This window comes from Oncorhynchus masou, chromosome 33 (genome assembly GCF_036934945.1).
Source record: "Oncorhynchus masou masou isolate Uvic2021 chromosome 33, UVic_Omas_1.1, whole genome shotgun sequence".
NCBI lineage: Eukaryota > Metazoa > Chordata > Actinopteri > Salmoniformes > Salmonidae > Oncorhynchus > Oncorhynchus masou.
In genome coordinates this window covers 30,931,931-30,951,826 of record NC_088244.1, presented here as the reverse complement: position 1 = coordinate 30,951,826, position 19,896 = coordinate 30,931,931, and the positions used below count along the sequence as shown (strand labels likewise).

The following is a 19,896-nucleotide window of genomic DNA, read 5'->3' as shown; positions in this document are numbered from 1 at the left end:
AGCCAGCAATTCATCCCTCAGCCAGAGCATTTATCAGCTGCTCAGACAGACAGACCGACAGATAAGGAGGCATGGAGCAGAGACCTGGTGCCATCTCATAGTATAATATCATCTTTTAATATCCAGGGATGTGTGTGTGTGTGTTTCCGCTTGTTGTGAGTATGTTCAAATAGGAGTACGAACAAACGTTTGCGCATATGGGCTATGTTTACACAATATGTCCCTTCGTGTTTCAGGTTACTTCTCCTGTCCACACGGGGCAATCATGTCACAATAATAAGAGGAGCAACAACGGAAATAGCAGCAAAAAGAGATACGATTGGCAGAATAAATCCCCATTCACATACAGAATAAACCCCCAGTCTCAGAGAGCCCAGTGTGTTAAACATCTAGGAGCAGAGAGGCAGCATCCCCCTGGTTCTGTGTCATAATGAGTGTGTCCTGGCTGGCATCTACCAGAGCCTGGCTGAGCCTTCCCAAGGGGTTGCTGGGGGAACCAATGTACGGAGCGAGCCTGGGTGTGGAGGGAGCCTGGGTGAGGAGGGATCCTGGGTGAGGAGGGATCCAGGGTGAGGAGGGAGCCAGGGTGAGGAGGGAGCCAGGGTGAGGAGGGAGCCAGGGTGAGGAGGGAGCAAGGGTGAGGGGGGAGCCAGGCTAAGGAGCGAGCCTGGGTGTGGAGGGAGCCTGGGTGAGGAGGAATCCTGGGTGAGGAGGGCGCCAGGGTGAGGAGGGAGCCAGGGTGAGGAGAGATCCCAGGCTGGCAGGGGTCCGCTGGGGAGGGGGTAGCATGACTGGCACCCTGGCCTCCAGGTGCAGGCTGGGAGATAATACAGCGTTGATTAACCTCCTGTCCCCCTGCCATAATGACTGGAGGGGAGGCAGGCACAGCATGACAAGATGGAGGCAGCATTAAGTGGAGATGGGGATGAGATAGGGAGGAGGGTGTAGTGGGGGGGTAAAGCTGTCGAGAAAAGCTAAAGGGCTGGAGCTGTTCTTTCTTCACTTCAGTGTGTAGCTAGGGGTTTGATTAGGAAGAAGGCACAATAAAATGAAGAGAACGTACAGCTTTTTAAGTGAAGGAGGCACATATGTACATTCTGGCCCCTGAGACTAGAAGCATATGGATAACAAGGAGAACCGAGAGAACGGTACATTTACTGTGCCAACCAAGACTACACAACAAGACTACACAACCAAGACTACACTGTTGTGGCCAACTACATGGAAAATTCACATATGGTAACTAGCACCTGTCTCCTCATCAGTATGAGGAGGGCCTACAGTACGAGAGGGACGACAGTACATAAGAGCTGGATAAAAATAGACTAGACAGTTTTTTTTGCACTACCACTCCAACAGAAAAGTTACTTTCCTGCATATATTATGAAATAAATGACTACTACATTAATTTCCCCCCTCCCTCCTAAAAGAGGCAGATGCTGTTGGGAGGAATAAATAGCGGGTGTAACCTCCTCGGTGACTTCAGTGCCTATTAGTGCCTCAGTCCTCTCCATCACTCGTCTTAAAAGTCAGCCGACCAGGCTGGGCAGCAGGAGATGAAATAGTGGGCCCAGTCAGTCCGGTAAATAAAAGAGGAGTGGATGGAGGCTCTCTCTCTCTCTCTCTCTCTCTCTCTCTCTCTCTCTCCTCTCGCTCCGTCTCTCATCCACCTCTCTCTGAACAGATGCCAGGGATTACTCCAAGCCCCCGATCAACCATAAAGGTGCAATAATCTTACAGCGAGAAAACAAACAAAAACAGACGTGTGGCCGTTAAACAGCTGCAAAGAGACAAAGCTTGTTTGGGCTGCGTAATGAGAGGCTAGTGCTGCTTTCAGGTTGACTGCACACGCTTCGTGGGCAGAACAGAACAGAGTGAGGCGGAGTGGAGGGCAAGGCAAGCTGATGGTGCATCAAAGTCAAGCCAACAGCTGTCAACGAGCTCTGGACTCTATCGGCTGACCTTACTGCCTCTGGCCTGCACTCCATCACAATGGGGAAATATTCACACACCAGCCTTTCAGTATACTATGTACATTATGTTTCTACCTCTCTCAATCACAGCCAGGTCAAACCTAGTACACTATGTCTCAGCCACTCTGACTCACAGGTCCAACCTAGTACACTATGTCTCATCCACTCTGACTCACAGGTCCAACCTAGTACACTATGTCTCATCCACTCTGACTCACAGGTCCAACCTCGTACACTGTCTCACCCACTCTGACTCACAGGTCCAACCTAGTACACTATGTCTCACCCACTCTGATTCACAGGTCCAACCTAGTACACTGTCTCACCCACTCTGACTCACAGGTCCAACCCATATCTGTACTTCAACTTACTCCACTCATTCAATATACTATGTCTAGCTGTTTGTCTAGCTCAGCTCAAGGAACACTCCCTCGCAGCAGAACTGGGTAAACAGCTCCAATCAACACAGACTAGCAGTGAAAAAGAGAGCATGATCAGTAGCTAGCCTCTGTAATTGACACAGGGAATGAATGCAAAGAGCCCTTTCATTTAGTAAAGACAACAACATGCAGCTGTTTGATGCTGAAGCCCAGCCATCTCATTTGTTCCTTTTCTCTCTCCAAAGCTGTGACACGTACGTGTACGGAGAGCACAGATAGTATGCTAGCTACATGACAGAGTCCTATACCAGTTAATGGGAGATGTTAGACACCTTGAAAGAGTTTGTTTGTGCATCCTCTTCTCCATAAGCCTGTTCCAATCAGAGAGGCTGATGACTGTGACCCGTCTCTGCCTGGCATGTGATGACCTTAATAACACTCCTTTCCTCTCCCAGTCTAACCCAGCTATCTCTGTTCTGTCTGTCCCGTCTCCCTCCTAGCAGTCACATGGTCCCCGTCTCCTACAGTAAGTGTGTCGTGCTTTTCTAAACGCTGAGGTGAAAGCCTCCAAACGGGATTCACTCTTGAGACGTCTGGCTTTGCCTTTCACTGCCTCCCACTTGTCAAATGATATTTTCACACAGTGGAAGTTGCAAAATCTCACTTTGAATGTCTACCTATTTGAAATGAGAGATGACACTAACATATTCAACCTATTTTATTTTCTGGCACCAAAACGAGAGAGAGAGAGGGAAGCGGGTAGGCGGCAGCCACTCCACAGAAAAGAAACACCGTTTGACCCTGTCTTTGTCTTCAAATCAACCATAATGACTGTCTGGGGAGCGAGTGTCGAGCGAGGGCAGTTCCTTTGTGAAGCTGATCAGACCTACTGCATCACCTCATTACACCCTCTCACATTCCATGGTGCGACTTTTCTGCATTCAAGTCAGTTAGTCAAAGGCTGGTTCACTTTCTGATGGGACTCATTGAGTCCCTAGTAGTAACACTGTCCCTATGTGACCTAGGGGCCAGGCCAGCTACCCGCCTGGCCGGCTGACTAGCCGTTTGTTGCTGTTCTGTTCGCCGCGGCTGTGCTAGCTTTGATTTATGTGTGTGAAGAGAGGCATTGAGAGGATCAACAGTCCCCTGTCTGGAACGGCAGACCTGATCACTTGAAACAACTGTTGTCATTCCGTGAAAAGGGAGATACGAGTCTTTTGGCATTATCTCAGGGTGCATCAGACACCTGTCTCTAAACACCATCCATAATGTCTCTCTCTCCAAAAGTGCAACGGAGAATTTGATCTGAAAAAAACAACAACAGAGAAGCACAGAGGGGAGGTAGACGGGGTCTCATGTCTTAGAGGCATACTCCCGCCATAGGAATACAAGCATCCATCCATGCTACTAGTTGATGGGCACATTTCCCCCAAATACTAATCTTTAACAAAACAGTGACAGAGGAAAGATACATGGGTTTACTCCCTGGTAAGTATGAGCCTTTAAGAATACAGTGCAGAAGGTATGAAAAGCAGAGGTTCAACAGTTATTCGCCCTCTTTTGAGCCATTACGTGTCTTTGTCACTCGTTGTCCAGCACAATGGCACTAATGAAAAGCTATGTTAATAGAAAGCTCTTAGAAAAACAATTTTCTACAGTGTATTGATTAGCAGCCTCAGCTAATGGCACTTGAGAATCATCATAGAGCATAGGACAGGTTAGGATAGGGTATATAGTAGCACAGTGCCTCTGGTCATGCTTTAGTTGAGGCCTGGGGAATGAGGGAATGTATCCTGCCTAACGGTGCTGCTGTCTTTGACCTTGGCCTGCACTTGAAAGCAGGAAGCTGTATGAGTGGAAAGGGGTGGCGGTTGAAGACGGATATGGTGAGAAGAGCCTCCCTGATGACCCAACTCCACAGGATCCCAGGCTCTGTGTGGAGAGCCAGGTCATCTGATATTTCCTCCAGGGCAGCCCATGAAACATAACTGGCCAGGGCCAGGAGCAAATGGAATAGAGGAGGGAGGAGAGGAGGGAGAGAGGTGGGAGGAGAGGTGGGAGGAGAGGTGGGAGGAGAGGAGGGAGAGAGGTGGGAGGAGAGGAGGGAGAGAGGTGGGAGGAGAGGTGGGAGGAGAGGAGGAAGAGAGGTGGGAGCATGGATAGCTGCTCCAGTATCAAGGGATCCCGGAAGACAAATTCAAATGCAATTAGACACAGGAGAGACTGAGTGATGGACAGGGAGAGAGAGAGAGGGAGAGAGAGAGAGAGGGAGTGAAAGATGAGAGCGAGAGGAAAAAAATAAGGAATATCCAAAAAGTGTGATTATGACAGAGACTAATGTGTGAAAAGCAGGAGAAGAGTAAAGGTGACTAAAAGTCTGCATCCATTCACACTTCCTAAACGCAGCCCCCACGGTGAATCAGTGGGTCTTTTTTCTTTATAATTCTTGAATGTGTAATGTCCTAGGAACAATATTTCAAACATTGTACTATCAATATGATCTCACGTGGCCATATAGCTGATTCAAGGTAGATCATTTTCAGTAGAGGGAAGTTAAGATTGTAGGATTGTAACTTTTTGAACATTGGAAATGTGCCATATATCAATGTTGGAAAAGGTGTAGCCGTGGAATAAAACATTAGCTTGGTCCCAGAAACTAATGGTTTGGGCCAGAGCCTACATGATGACGTTATCAACTCCAATCCTCTGGCTAGATTTGTTAGAGACGATCCAATCGCTGATGAATTCGTTTACAACGGCCCTCGTTTTGAAGTCACACAAACGGCTTCAGACGGAATGTGTGTGGCAATCAATAGAGCCGCGGAATTAAATTCCGGACGAGTCGTCAGGCAAAGAAAAGCGATTTTTAAAGCAGTACGGAAAGCGATCGCGGAAGAAACTAAGGTATTTTACTGTGAATGTACAAGTGGATAAAATGAAGACCTATAAACTTTGTTCCAGTAACTTTACCTCAGCTTGCCTAAAAGAGAGTGAAGGCTGGATTAGTGTTACTATAGTGTTACTATACTAAGGAGCTAGCAAAAGAGGGTGGATTAGTGTTACTATAGTGTTACTATACTAAGGAGCTAGAAAAAGGGAGTGGATTAGTGTTACTATAGTGTTACTATACTAAGGAGCTAGCAAAAAGGAGTGGATTAGTGTTACTATAGTGTTACTATACTAAGGAGCTAGAAAAAGGGAGTGGATTAGTGTTACTATAGTGTTACTATACTAAGGAGCTAGCAAAAGGGAGTGGATTAGTGTTACTATAGTGTTACTATACTAAGGAGCTAGCAAAAGGGAGTGGATTAGTGTTACTATTGTGTTACTATACTAAGGAGCTAGCAAAAGAGGGTGGATTAACAATAGTGTGTTGACAGCTGCACTTGGCATCTGCTGGTGAGGGGCGAGGCAGTTTGAGGCCATTCTATGAGTCCCTGAGCAGGTTTTAAAGATGCCCTGTACCCCACCACCCTGCCCATTAAGACCTTCTGCAACCTGCAGGGGGCTTCCTAGGGATGCCCAGACAGCGGGACACACACACACACATACACACACACCGCTGCCTCTGTTTTATCACCCCTAACGGAATGCTCTACCTGCTGCTGCTCTATCCACACAACCCATGTCCCACGGTACCAACATGGCAACCACCCATCCACACAATCCTGCTGAGGCTCATCATCTTGGGTGAACTGTTCCTGGAGCAGGACAGTAAATGATCCTGTAAGTATCCTGTAAGAGGGTAGACCTACTTTCTCTCACCATCCCTAATCGACCTGGTTGATAGTAAGGAGACTCCTGGCTTACATCTTTTTTTGTTTAAAACACACTTCAGGTATTTCCCGCAGCTCCAGCTGATGCTCGCCCTGTCCTGCATGGGAAGATGAGGGGAAAGACAAGCCGCCAATTCCACTGGTCTACATTATACATAGATACACTGGGATCAATCCTACATTGATCCGGAACGGCTTAGATGTTCTCCAGGTGCACTATGGGAGACACTGGAGGCTTCTCTCATCGGGAGCCTCCTTCTCTCCCCTTCTGCACGCCTCCCTGCTTCCACAATCAATGGTATAGCATAGAATACTGCTCCACCACTTTGCACTGGGCTTGTCTATCTTTCTGTTTGTTTACCATGGCTGTGGGTGTTACAGTGTAACAAGCAGACAACATAATGGGTGAGAGTGACTGGAGAGGAGAGGCACTGGGTGCGGGCGGGCTGGCGGGCAGACGGAGGGAGGCGGGGACGCCGACCAGGGAGAGAGGGAGTTGGCACTTAGCGAAATTGTTTTGGCTTTGGTGTCACGGCTGCCGTCTCCGATGGAAGTGAAACTGTTCTTTGAGAGGATGTAATCATTTAGCCCTGAGAGAGGCAGTGCGATGGTCAGCCTCCACACGCCCGCCTCCCACCTCTCACCCCACAGAGTACCACAACACAAGAGGCTCGCCCGCCCACTGCTAAGTGTGTACGTGTCTGTGTGCACTACATGTCTATAGTCGTGTGGGTGTTTGAGAAAGGTGCACAGAGAACAGGAAAGGTTTCGAGGCATTGAGAAAGATTGAAAGGAAGTGAGTAGCAAATAAAAGGAGAAGGAGAAATCGAGTGCAAGGGGATGAAGAAAGCGATAAAGAGGGAAGATGGAAGAGAGAGGTTTATATGGGAATAGATCTACGGTGTGGTGATGAGAGAGGGACGTGTGACGAGAGAGGGACACAGAGTGAGTGAAATGAAATCCATCTAGCAGTAATTAGTCGGCAATAGGACTTAGTGGTTAGTGCCACGGTCTTCTAAGGTAACTGATGTAAACCATCAACAGGGCCTCATTGTAAAGGAATAAGGAGAAAAGGGATAACAACACTATTATGACATACAATATGGGCCCTCTTCAGGTTTACCATTGAGAAGAGTACGTTTGGTAGCAGGCCTTTTCCCTCTCACTCTCTATATCTCTAGCTGTGGTTTTAGGAAGAACTTTGTGGCAGACAGGGGTAGGAGTCTTGACCCCCCCCCCCCTCCCCCCCCCCGTGGCTCTGTGACCTCTGGTGTTCCGTACCACGTCCTCTTCCTCATGCCTACAGCAGGACGTCTGTGCCCCCGCTGACACGCCAGCAGAGGGGAAGCGAGCTGGACGGAGCTCCCGCTATGCCTCGCCTGGCTCCATGACGCCGACCTTCCCCACCAGGCCCACCCGCTGTACTATTCTCTCCTCTTCAACTCAGAACCGAGACGAAACGCTCAGATTCTCACTCCAAGTTAGCAGTGGTGGCCCGTGGTGGCACTGTCATAGGATGCCACCTTTCAAACAAGTCAGTTTGTCAAATTTCTTCCATGCTCGAGCTGCCCCGGTCAACTGTAAGTGCTGTTATAGTGAAGTGGAAATGTCTAGGAGCAACAACGGCTCAGCCGCAAAGTGGTAGGCCACACAAGCTCACAGAACGGGACGACCGAGTGCTGAAGCGTGTAAAACTAATCTGCCCTCGGGTTGCATCACTCACTATCGAGTTCTAAACTGCCTTTGGAACCAACATCAGCACAAGAACTGTTCGTCGGGAGCTTCATGAAATGGGTTTCCATGGCCGAGCAGCCTCACACAAGCCTAAGATCACCATGCACAATGCCAAGCGTTGGCTGGAGTGGTGTAAAGCTCACAGCCATTGGACTCTGGAGGAGTGGAAATGTGTTCTCTGGAATAATGAATAACGCTTCACCATCTGGCAGTCCGACGGATGAATCTGGGTTTGGCGGAAGCCAGGAGAACGCTACCTGCCCCAATGCATAGTGCCAACGGTAAAGTTTGGTGGAGGAGGAATAATGGTCTAGGGCTGTTTTTGATTGTTCTGGCTAGGCCCCTTAGTTCCAGTGAAGGGAAATCTTAACGCTACAATGCAATACAATGACATTCTAGACAGTTCTGTGCTTCCAACATTGTGGCAACAGTTTGGGGAAGGCCCTTTCCTGTTTCAGCATGACAATGCCCCCGTGCACAAAACGAGGCCATACATAAATGATTTGTTGAGATCGTTGTGGAAGAACTTGACTGGCCTGCACAGAACCCTGATCTCAACCCTATACAACACCTTTGGAATGAATTGGAACGCCAACTGCGAGTCAGGCCTAATCGCCCAACATCAGTGCCCGACCTCACTAATGCTCTTGTGGCTGAATGGAAGCACGTTCCTGCAGCAATGTTCCAACATCTAGTGGAAATCCTTTGCAGAAGAGTGGAGGCTGTTATAGCAGCAAAAGGGGGGACCAACTCCATATTAATGACCATGATTTTGGAATGAGATGTTCGACGAGCAGGTGTCCACATACCTTTGGTCATGTAGTGTATCATGTTTAGTCAGGTTACATCAAGAATGGAACAGTGGTCGTACAATATCATAGGAATTAGAGGATGTATAGCTAGTATCATATGTAGCACCGGTCTTACAATCGCATACTAATTGGATGATGTAACTTGTCATACGTCTTGGGGAACGTGTAGTATTATTAGGTTGCTTGTTGAATGTAACACCATAGGAGAATTACATGGAGAATTAACGTTGGCAGTTAGGGGAACTATCAACAAAGGTTAGGATCATTGACGTAGCAGGTTAGGTGAAGTGGGATAAGTTTAGAATAAGTCCCCGACGTGACTCGAACATGCAACCTTTGGATTGCTAGACTGTCGCTGAATACGCCCGACCAACCTCCCAACTTTCGTTTCTGTCTAAAGTAACTCGGCCATTAGTAGGTATCATACGTCTTGAAGGTGCTCAGAAATACGATATGCAAAGTATGGCTCTGAGACCAGGACTCTGAGACCAGGGCTCTGAGACCAGGGCTCTGAGACCAGGGCTCTGAGACCAGGGCTCTGAAACCAGGGCTCTGAGACCATGGCGTCATTCCAAGGCCACCATAGTGTGAGGCAACCAGAGGGAGATTCTACCAATTTCCCTAAAAATGCCAGAATAAGGTGAGACAAGACTCATGCAAGTCTGAGAGTCTATATATTTCAGCCCCCCCCAGAATCAATGAATGGCTGAATGATCCTGAATTCCACTATTAAGCACGGACAAATGACAAGAGCACCCTAGCGTGAAACCAATTTCTAACTTCCAATCTGAGACGCCCCCCAGAACCCCTACTGGGCTCTCTGTGAAATTGTGCCTCCCTTTGACCACTCAGCCGTGGGTTATTTGGGTCATGTGGCGAAGGTGTGTGTCTGTGTGCACGGCAGGCGCTAGTGATATTGGCTACTGTATCACGTTTCTCTTGTTCATATCCTGACAGTCCAAATCCAAAGATGGAGAACCAGTCTTTAGGTACAACAGAGTCAAATGTACCGAAAGGAATCAGAGAGAGAAAGACAGGAGGGAGATGAGTTGCTCCAGCTCCAGGAGACTGTGATACACAGAAGGAAGGAATGTTTTTGGTACAGCTCTACGACAGACAGACAGACAGGCAGACAGAGCTAGGCAGACAGACAGACAGGAAGGGAGAAACGGGAGACAGAGATAAAGGGCAGAAGGTGAAATGACAATAAAGATATGAAGTGTGTACACTACAGTACTCCCTCTGCTTTTAGAGAGCAATCCGATCCGCTAGAGAAAGGGAGAGAAGACAAGGCCCTAATAATATCACCAGACACACAGCCATCAGAGAGACACACTGCTCAGGCCAATTAGCCGGCGAAAAGAAAGAGGGTTTTTCTCTTCTTCCTGCACGTCACCATGAGGGGATCGCCTGTTCGCCCATATCGCCCACTTCCTCTTCACACACACACGTCTGCACTGACTGATTTGATTGTTCTTTCAGAAGGAGGGTAGGCTTGCATGCATGGTTTAATTGACGTGTGTGTTGTGCTGTCTGTCCAGTGCATCGCATCACGTTGGGCTGGCTGGCCATGACTTCTATTCTATTGTTGGGCTATCAGACAGGCTGTCAGAAGGCAGGCATTATCTCTCTCTCTCTCCTCCCTCTCCCACTCTCTCTTCCCTCACTCTCTCTCCTCTACTCCCTCTCTCCTCTCCTGGCTCGCTGCCTCTTTGTGTTCACATTACAATAACCAGGAATGAAGGTCACATGCAAACAGAATCCAATCCAGCCCGAGTTTCCTCTTGACAGCGTTTAACTTCTCAACAACAGGCTCTGGTTCAGTCAGACCAGTCCTATCGGTGCCGTCTGGTGTACTGGTTACCCTCTTGAGTGTGCAATGCCATATGAACCTACTGTGAATGACTAACTAAAACATGAATCATCATCACCACATCAAGGTCATTTCCCATCAGAGAGGAAAGTTATCGCTGAAGTGAAATACATCTGCTTGGCTGTAGTTTTTTGCTCCACAGTTTTGAACACGTTTTAATGGGGGTACCTCTGTCCTTCCCTCGTCCAGACCCTGGTTTCTATAGCCTACCTGCATAGTCCCATCTCCACAATGTGTGTTATCTGTCTCCGATCTCTCTCCCCTCTAAAACGTGAGACTATTCCGAGAGAGGAGAGGGAGGTGCAGCCGTTCTCTGTGTAAAGGATCCTCAGCAGGCAGTGGATCAATGAGCCAGATGGCCCGGTGGCCCTGCTCCTATTTTTGGGGCCATACTAGCTCTCTCTCTCTCTCTTTCTCTCTCTCTGTCTCTCTTTCTCCTCTTCTCTCTGTTCTGTTTATCTCCGACACGTCCCTCCGTTGCTCCCGTCCTCTCTCACTGGTTACATGCTCTTAATTAAACATGCTGCAAAGCTATTAATTGTCAACCAGATTCAATTTGTTCCCCTGGCAGCACCGTGAATGGGGCTCTCTGCCCAGAACAAAGGGCTCTCAATCGCCATGTCAGGACTGAACAAAGGCCTGGACCGTCACTATACACCTATCTACTATACTATAGATAGGTGTACAGTGTATAAAAGCAGTGGGTGCCGGGTGCCATTTTGAAATATGGCATTTGGGCAGAAACCAAGTGTTTAATCAGAACGTTGTGGGTCCACCTTCACACCTGTCACAATGCCCTCACCTGTGGTACTCAACACCTATTGAATAAAATAGGAAATCAGCCACATTTTTTATCCTATTGTTTCTCTGTTCTTTGCATGCCTCAAAGGACTTTTGACAAATGGTGTAAATAAATAAGTCAATGACTGCTGAGATGAATATTGGAGTGAGCAGCTGCCAACATGTAATATAATTCAAGGCCATGCATCAACGTTGCTGGAGACTGGGAGCTCCACCACTCAGGCAGAACCCACAGCCTACAGCCAGGTGCCAGCACATCAATCCCTGCAGCCGCCAGACCTCCACCAGCCCTTCCCTCAGACCCAGTCCAACCTGCAGTCCTCCACCACCCATCACACCAAACCAGCCCTTCCCTCAGACCCAGTCCAACCTGCAGTCCTCCACCACCCATCACACCAAACCAGCTCTCCCTCCCAGACCCAGTCCAACCTGCAGTCCTCCACCACCCATCACACCAAACCAGCTCTCCCTCCCAGACCCAGTCCAACCTGCAGTCCTCCACCACCCATCACACCAAACCAGCCCTTCCCTCAGACCCAGTCCAACCTGCAGTCCTCCACCACCCATCACACCAAACCAGCCCTTCCCTCAGACCCAGTCCAACCTGCAGTCCTCCACCACCCATCACACCAAACCAGCTCTCCCTCCCAGACCCAGTCCAACCTGCAGTCCTCCACCACCCATCACACCAAACCAGCTCTCCCTCCCAGACCCAGTCCAACCTGCAGTCCTCCACCACCCATCACACCAAACCAGCCCTTCCCTCAGACCCAGTCCAACCTGCAGTCCTCCACCACCCATCACACCAAACCAGCTCTCCCTCCCAGACCCAGTCCAACCTGCAGTCCTCCACCACCCATCACACCAAACCAGCCCTTCCCTCAGACCCAGTCCAACCTGCAGTCCTCCACCACCCATCACACCAAACCAGCCCTTCCCTCAGACCCAGTCCAACCTGCAGTCCTCCACCACCCATCACACCAAACCAGCCCTTCCCTCAGACCCAGTCCAACCTGCAGTCCTCCACCACCCATCACACCAAACCAGCCCTTCCCTCAGACCCAGTCCAACCTGCAGTCCTCCACCACCCATCACACCAAACCAGCTCTCCCTCCCAGACCCAGTCCAACCTGCAGTCCTCCACCACCCATCACACCAAACCAGCTCTCCCTCCCAGACCCAGTCCAACCTGCAGTCCTCCACCACCCATCACACCAAACCAGGTGTCCCTCCCAGACCCAGTCCAACCTGCAGTCCTCCACCACCCATCACACCAAACCAGCTCTCCCTCCCAGACCCAGTCCAACCTGCAGTCCTCCACCACCCATCACACCAAACCAGCTCTCCCTCCCAGACCCAGTCCAACCTGCAGTCCTCCACCACCCATCACACCAAACCAGGTGTCCCTCCCAGACCCAGTCCAACCTGCAGTCCTCCACCACCCATCACACCAAACCAGCTCTCCCTCCCAGACCCAGTCCAACCTGCAGTCCTCCACCACCCATCACACCAAACCAGCTCTCCCTCCCAGACCCAGTCCAACCTGCAGTCCTCCACCACCCATCACACCAAACCAGCCCTTCCCTCAGACCCAGTCCAACCTGCAGTCCTCCACCACCCATCACACCAAACCAGCCCTTCCCTCAGACCCAGTCCAACCTGCAGTCCTCCACCACCCATCACACCAAACCAGCTCTCCCTCCCAGACCCAGTCCAACCTGCAGTCCTCCACCACCCATCACACCAAACCAGCTCTCCCTCCCAGACCCAGTCCAACCTGCAGTCCTCCACCACCCATCACACCAAACCAGCCCTTCCCTCAGACCCAGTCCAACCTGCAGTCCTCCACCACCCATCACACCAAACCAGCTCTCCCTCCCAGACCCAGTCCAACCTGCAGTCCTCCACCACCCATCACACCAAACCAGCCCTTCCCTCAGACCCAGTCCAACCTGCAGTCCTCCACCACCCATCACACCAAACCAGCCCTTCCCTCAGACCCAGTCCAACCTGCAGTCCTCCACCACCCATCACACCAAACCAGCCCTTCCCTCAGACCCAGTCCAACCTGCAGTCCTCCACCACCCATCACACCAAACCAGCCCTTCCCTCAGACCCAGTCCAACCTGCAGTCCTCCACCACCCATCACACCAAACCAGCTCTCCCTCCCAGACCCAGTCCAACCTGCAGTCCTCCACCACCCATCACACCAAACCAGCTCTCCCTCCCAGACCCAGTCCAACCTGCAGTCCTCCACCACCCATCACACCAAACCAGGTGTCCCTCCCAGACCCAGTCCAACCTGCAGTCCTCCACCACCCATCACACCAAACCAGCTCTCCCTCCCAGACCCAGTCCAACCTGCAGTCCTCCACCACCCATCACACCAAACCAGCTCTCCCTCCCAGACCCAGTCCAGACCCAGTGTAATCCACCTCCCTCCCAGTCAAGCGGCAGTCATCACACCAAACCAAGAGTCAAAGCCTATCCATGTCCTTAAACCCCGGGCGCCAGGTGACAGCCCAGCCATCAGCCATCAGCTAGAGTTGTGTGATGGCTGGTCAATTGCAAAACTCCTAATGACCCAATCCCTCCACCAGTAAACCTACCCCCACACAGAAACATAGCCTAACCCCAGACCAAGGGCCCATTCAGAACCACTGTTATGTTAGTGCAGCGGTATGTGTCTGTCTCAGCAGATGCGAGTGTAGTGAAGTGAAAAAGCCAAAACCACAGCTTAATCACATCCAAAATGCAAGAGCAGACACTGTTTCGTGTAGTTCATTTGCAGTGCGTAAAGGTGCTAACAGAGTGTTAGACAGGGCCTTTTCTCCTGTGTATTTCTGTGGCGTGCCTTTTCAGCAATCCCAATATTTAGCTTGCGGTTAAACTCACTGAGCAGTTGGAGAATGACTAATTTAACAGATAACGTTTTATTCTGTTGTCAGAAAAAAACATGTCTTGTCCATAACATGAGAAAACCAATGCAGTGTGAAATCAAAGGTTAACCAGAGACAAATAGTACTAATAGTACACACACACACACATACACAAACACACTCCACTGCCAAAATAATTAGAAATAGAGATTCAACACAGTGTTTCAAAACACAAAGGGGAGCTGATGTACTTTATTCATGGAGACTTGAAAGAGAACAAACACTACTTTTTCTCCTCCATCATCAAAGCGTGTTTACCCTAGCTACTCACACACACACAACATTTTTTATTGAATGTCTTGTATGTCTTAAAAAAAACATTGATCTTAATCTGTGGAGCTGTGTGGAGACCTCCTCCTCAGGAGACTGGTGGAGCCTGGTGCCTGGGCCTGGGAAGGGTTACAGGGGCCCTGTATTAATGTCTAACCCCAGGCAGAGCACTGGTAATCCACAGCTTTCACAGGTGTCCCTGTCTGGCCAGGAACACAAGATAAGCCCTGACCCTGAGGAGGAGAGGAGAGGGAGAGGGACAGAGGAGAGAGGGACAGAGGAGAGGAGAGCAGAGGAGAGGAGAGGAGGAGAGGGATAGAGGAGAGAGGAGAAGAGAGGGAGTGGGACAGAGGAGAGGGACAGAGGAGAGGGACAGATGAGAGAGGTGAGGAGAGGGACAGAGGAGAGAGGAGAGGGACAGATGAGAGAAGAGAGGAGAGGGAGAGGGACAGATGAGAGAAGAGAGGAGAGGGAGGGACAGAGGAGAGGGAGAGGTACAGAGGAGAGAGAAGCGGAGAGAGGAGAGGGACAGATGAGAGGAGAGAGGAGAGGGACAGATGAGAGAGGAGAGGAGAGGGACAGGGGAGAGAGGAGAGAAGAGGGACAGAGGAGAGAGGAGAGGGACAGAGGAAAGAGGAGAGGGACCGAGGAGAGGGACAGAGGAGAGAGGAGAGGGACAGCTGAGAGAGGAGAGGGACAGAGGAGAGAGGGGAGGGAGAGGGACAGAGAGGAGAGGGACAGAGGAGAGAGAAGAGGAGAGAGGAGAGGGACAGAGGAGAGAGGGAGAGGGACAGAGGAGAGAGGTGAGGAGAGGGAGAGGGACAGAGGAGAGAGGAGAGGGACAGAGGAGAGAGGAGAGGGACAGGGGAGAGAGGAGAGGAGAGGGACAGGGGAGAGAGGAGAGGAGAGGGAGAGGGACAGAGGAGAGGGAGAGGGACAGAGGAGAGAGAAGAGGGACAGAGGAAAGAGGAGAGGGACAGGGAAGAGAGGAGAGGGAGAGGGACAGAGGACAGGGAGAGGGACAGAGGAGAGGGACAGAGGAAAGAGGAGAGGGACAGAGGGGAGAGAAGAGGGACAGAGGAGAGAGGAGAGAGAAGAGGAGAGGGACAGAGGAGAGAGGAGAGGAGAGGGAGAGGGACAGAGGAGAGGGACAGAGGAGAGAGAAGAGGGACAGAGGAAAGAGGAGAGGAGAGGGACAGGGGAGAGAGGAGAGGGACAGAGGACAGGGAGAGGGACAGAGGAGAGGGACAGAGGAAAGGGAGAGGGACAGAGGAGAGAGAAGAGGGACAGAGGAGAGAGGAGAGAGGAAAGGGACAGATGAGAGAAGCGAGGAGAGGGAGAGGGACAGAGGAGAGAGGAGAGGGACAGAGGAGAGAGGAGAGGAGAGGGAGAGGGACAGAGGAGAGAGGAGAGGGACAGATGAGAGATTGAGAGGGACAGAGGAGAGAGGAGAGGAGAAGGAGAGGGACAGAGGAGAGAGGAGAGGGACAGAGGAGAGAGAATAGGAGAGAGGAGAGGGACAGAGGAGAGGAGAATTGAATGAGGGGATAGGAGAGGGAGAGGGGGAAGAGGAGAGGAGACTCCTCACCCACTCAGTCACCTGCTTGCTCAAGGAAACACAGCCCCAAGTAATAGCGTCTCGGCTGGAGCATCTAGCCAGAAATATCTGCATTTCCTTATCACCATATAGGCTGCAGCGGTGCGCTGGTGAAATGACACACTGATCATTTAGTGGATTACCCGCCACGGCAGAGGCAGCGGGGCTTATTCACAGATCAGTCAGGAGGACATGTTAATGGAGGAGGCACGTCTTCCTCTGTGTGGTTGATAAGGACAAGTTACAGTAGGAGACAGCGTCACAGCATCATAGCCTCAGGCATGGATCAGCGACCAGACAACCACTAATACCACCACCCCGCTTACACACAGTCACTTCACTTCACGGGCTTCATTGAATAGCAATTGGATGTTTTCACTATAGGCTACATGGACATTTGAACTTTTTCAAGCGGTGGATTTTCTGTCCAAATACATTAAATGCTTCAGGTTAAATGATTCAGACCTTTGCAATTTTACTCATTCAACTCACACAGTATCCAAGTTAGAATTCACTACTACATCCTTCTTAAGAAGTTAGAGCCTACATAGTAGGAAAGTTGGAAATGATTTTCTCTTTGTGAAATATGAATGCCTTGAGTTTCTGGTGATTCATTTAGCCAGACAGTTAGTACCAGCCACCAATCTAGTGAGAAATAAAAGTTTAGGTAAGACTTTATACTGTATGAGAGTGTGATGATAATCACTTGCTAATATGAATTCATATTACATTAACAACGGACACTCATTATCTTCATGAAGTATGGCAAGGAACGTTGATGGGCACGTAGTGTTAATGGACAAGTCAGATGTCAGGGCAATACTAGGCCTTATGATGGGCGCTTAATGTACGACTCCTCCATGTATAAGCCAGAGGTTGGACTCTGCCTGCATGGCTGGGAATGGACATGTGTGTGTTTATATTATCCCTTCTCCCTCCCAGTGGGGAACGGCACCACCCAGGCCCCACACCTTCTGATCACTCCAAATCCTCCCTCCTCCTCCTCCTCCTCCTCCACCCACCCACCCATCCACCCACCCACCCACCCACCCATCCATCCATCCATCCATCCATCCCACCTCTTGTCTAATTAAACATCGTTAACATTCATCCCAAGGTCTTATGCAGATGAGCCCGGAGGGAGCGTACTGGTGCACTGCGTATTAAGAAAAACAACTTGGGGGGTGAGGTGCGGTAGAGGTGGTGGTTGGGGGGTGTTTGAATTGAGACGTGCAAGGATATCTCCGATTTGACCTCATTCATCAATTAATTACAGCCATTAGTGGGAGGTGACGTGGAACCAAAGCTTGAGTCAGTGCTGCGTGTCATCTCCACCCCCAGTTAGTCTAACCGTGTGCAGACAGGCATGGCGTACCACCGACTGAAGGTCTGCCATCCTTGTCTGTCTGTCTGTCGACTCCATAAAGATCTGATCACACCTCACTCTCTGGGGCACGTGACTGTCACTCCGTCACTCACAGCACAGTCAGTCAGCCAGGAACATAGTTAGTCACACGTTCCATCACACGTTTAGATACCACAATGCTGGTGTGTGCTGCTCTACAGTAGGATGCCACGAGCTCCCTTCATAGGGGTGGTTGTTAGGCGTGTATATGGGAGGCGAAGTCACGTGCAGGAGAGCGGAGTATATTAAACAGGCGCACTTTAATAGCGGTCAACAACGACAGCACATAAAACATACTAGTGCCAAAAACACGGTCTAATAACAAAAGTACAGCGCCTGACAAAATAATCACGTAACAGTAAACAATTACACACAAAGACATTATGGGGAACAGAGGACTAAATACATGTAGATTGATTGGGGAATGAAAACCAGGTGTGTACGGAACAGGACCAAACAAATGGACAGATGAGAAATGGAGCGGCTGTGGCTAGAAAGCCGGTGACGCCGATCGCCGAAGGAACAAGGAGAGGAGCCGATTTCGGCGGAAGTCGTGACAGTGGTGGGCTCTCTCTATGCCCATGGGAACCCCGCTTTACACACACACTGTATGTGTGACTGGCTTCCTTCAGTCTCAGCTAGTAAAAATATACATTTTATTCTTGAGTTTCTAACAATAGTCTGCTTTGTCTGTAACGTCGCTATGTGTTGGCTTCGGCGGCACGGTATTGGTCAGGTCGTTACTGTAAAAGAGAATGTGTTCTCAATGACGTACCGGTTAAATAAAGGCAACACGATGTCCTAATAAAAGAACAACAACAACCACTGGGGACAGAACGGTTTCATCAAACAACATTGTACTGTGCTGAATCAGTGTCTGAGCTACTGTGCTGTGGAGGCTAGCTTATTGTGTAGGCCTACCAGGACACCGACGGATGTGGTTAGCAGAATGATTCCCTCAGACAACATCTGAATACTGAGAATTGTGCTTAAAAAGCTATTGACTAGTGTGACTAGTGCCCTTTCTCCGAAACCTATTTTTCACCATTGTGAGGCTACTAGGGCTGAGAATTGCCAGTGACTTCACGATATGATACTATCACCGATACGATATGTATTGTGATTCTCACGGTTCTATATGTATTGTGATTCTCACGGTTCTATATGTATTGTGATTCTCACGGTTCTATATGTATTGTGATTCTCACGGTTCTATATGTATTGCGATTCTCACGGTTCTATATGTATTGCGATTCTCACGGTTCTGTATGTATTGTGATTCTCACGGTTCTATATGTATTGTGATTCTCATGGTTCTATATGTATTGTGATTCTCACGGTTCTATATGTATTGTGATTCTCATGGTTCTATATGTATTGTGATTCTCACGGTTCTATATGTATTGTGATTCTCACGGTTCTATATGTATTGTGATTCTCACGGTTCTAAATGTATTGCGATTCGATACTGCGATTCGATGTTCCAAACATTTTGCTCACTATATGTCTGCTGCAGGGGGACTAGAGAGCCATGAGAAAACAAGTTTTGGTTAATCATGGAAGTAAAAGTGCAAATAATATTGCGATATTGTCAAAACGATATGATTATATCATCAAAAATAATATCCTGACAATTAACTGGATAGATTCTTCCCTCATCACTAGAAGGTTCACGCTCGCTCTTTAAGTTATTCGGATGCAAACACAAAGGCATTAAAGCAGATATTACCGAAACAACAAAAAGAACGCTCAAATGGAGAGAATTTCATATGAGTATGTAGCTGTGTGTGTTTCTGCCAGTGAGAGACAGGCTGGTTTGGGCATGTGGCTGGGGCACCGACCAGTGGTCCACTATTTAATGGGAAGACTAATAGGGGGAGACTGAGAGGTTGTGGAGAGGCCGTGGAGAGGCCGTGGAGAGGCCGTGGAGAGGCTGTGGTAGATGTAATGGACCTCAGGGAGAGGAGGGAGAGCCTGGCAGGGAGGGCAGTGGGGCGGACGTGGCAGCGTGGCAGTCAGACGGTGAGTTATGGGCGCCATGTGCCGACTCATATTTCTGAGGCTGAGTTGGGGCTGGCCATGCACGGCGGAGCAGAGCATAACAGAACAGCAGTGCACCAGAGCAGGAAGGAGGAGTGCTCCCGTCCTCTCCCAGGATCCTGTTTGTTACTGTCGGCGGAACAAGAGCCCAGGGGAGGAGTGAAGCTTAAACTCACTCACCTTCACCGCTGACCCCAGATCCATCTACCGGGATCTCTGTCTGCACCATGTATCCTACACGCATGTATGCACACACACTTGGAGGCACGCACATGGACGGTGTACGCATGCGCAC

The 19,896-nt window shown here is 49.8% G+C and overlaps 1 protein-coding gene across 1 annotated transcript in view; it reads right to left on the bottom strand.

The window, feature by feature from the left end:
* Window positions 1-19,896, bottom strand: part of LOC135528246 (calmodulin-binding transcription activator 1-like) — a 477,130-nt gene that overhangs the window by 286,439 nt on the left and 170,795 nt on the right.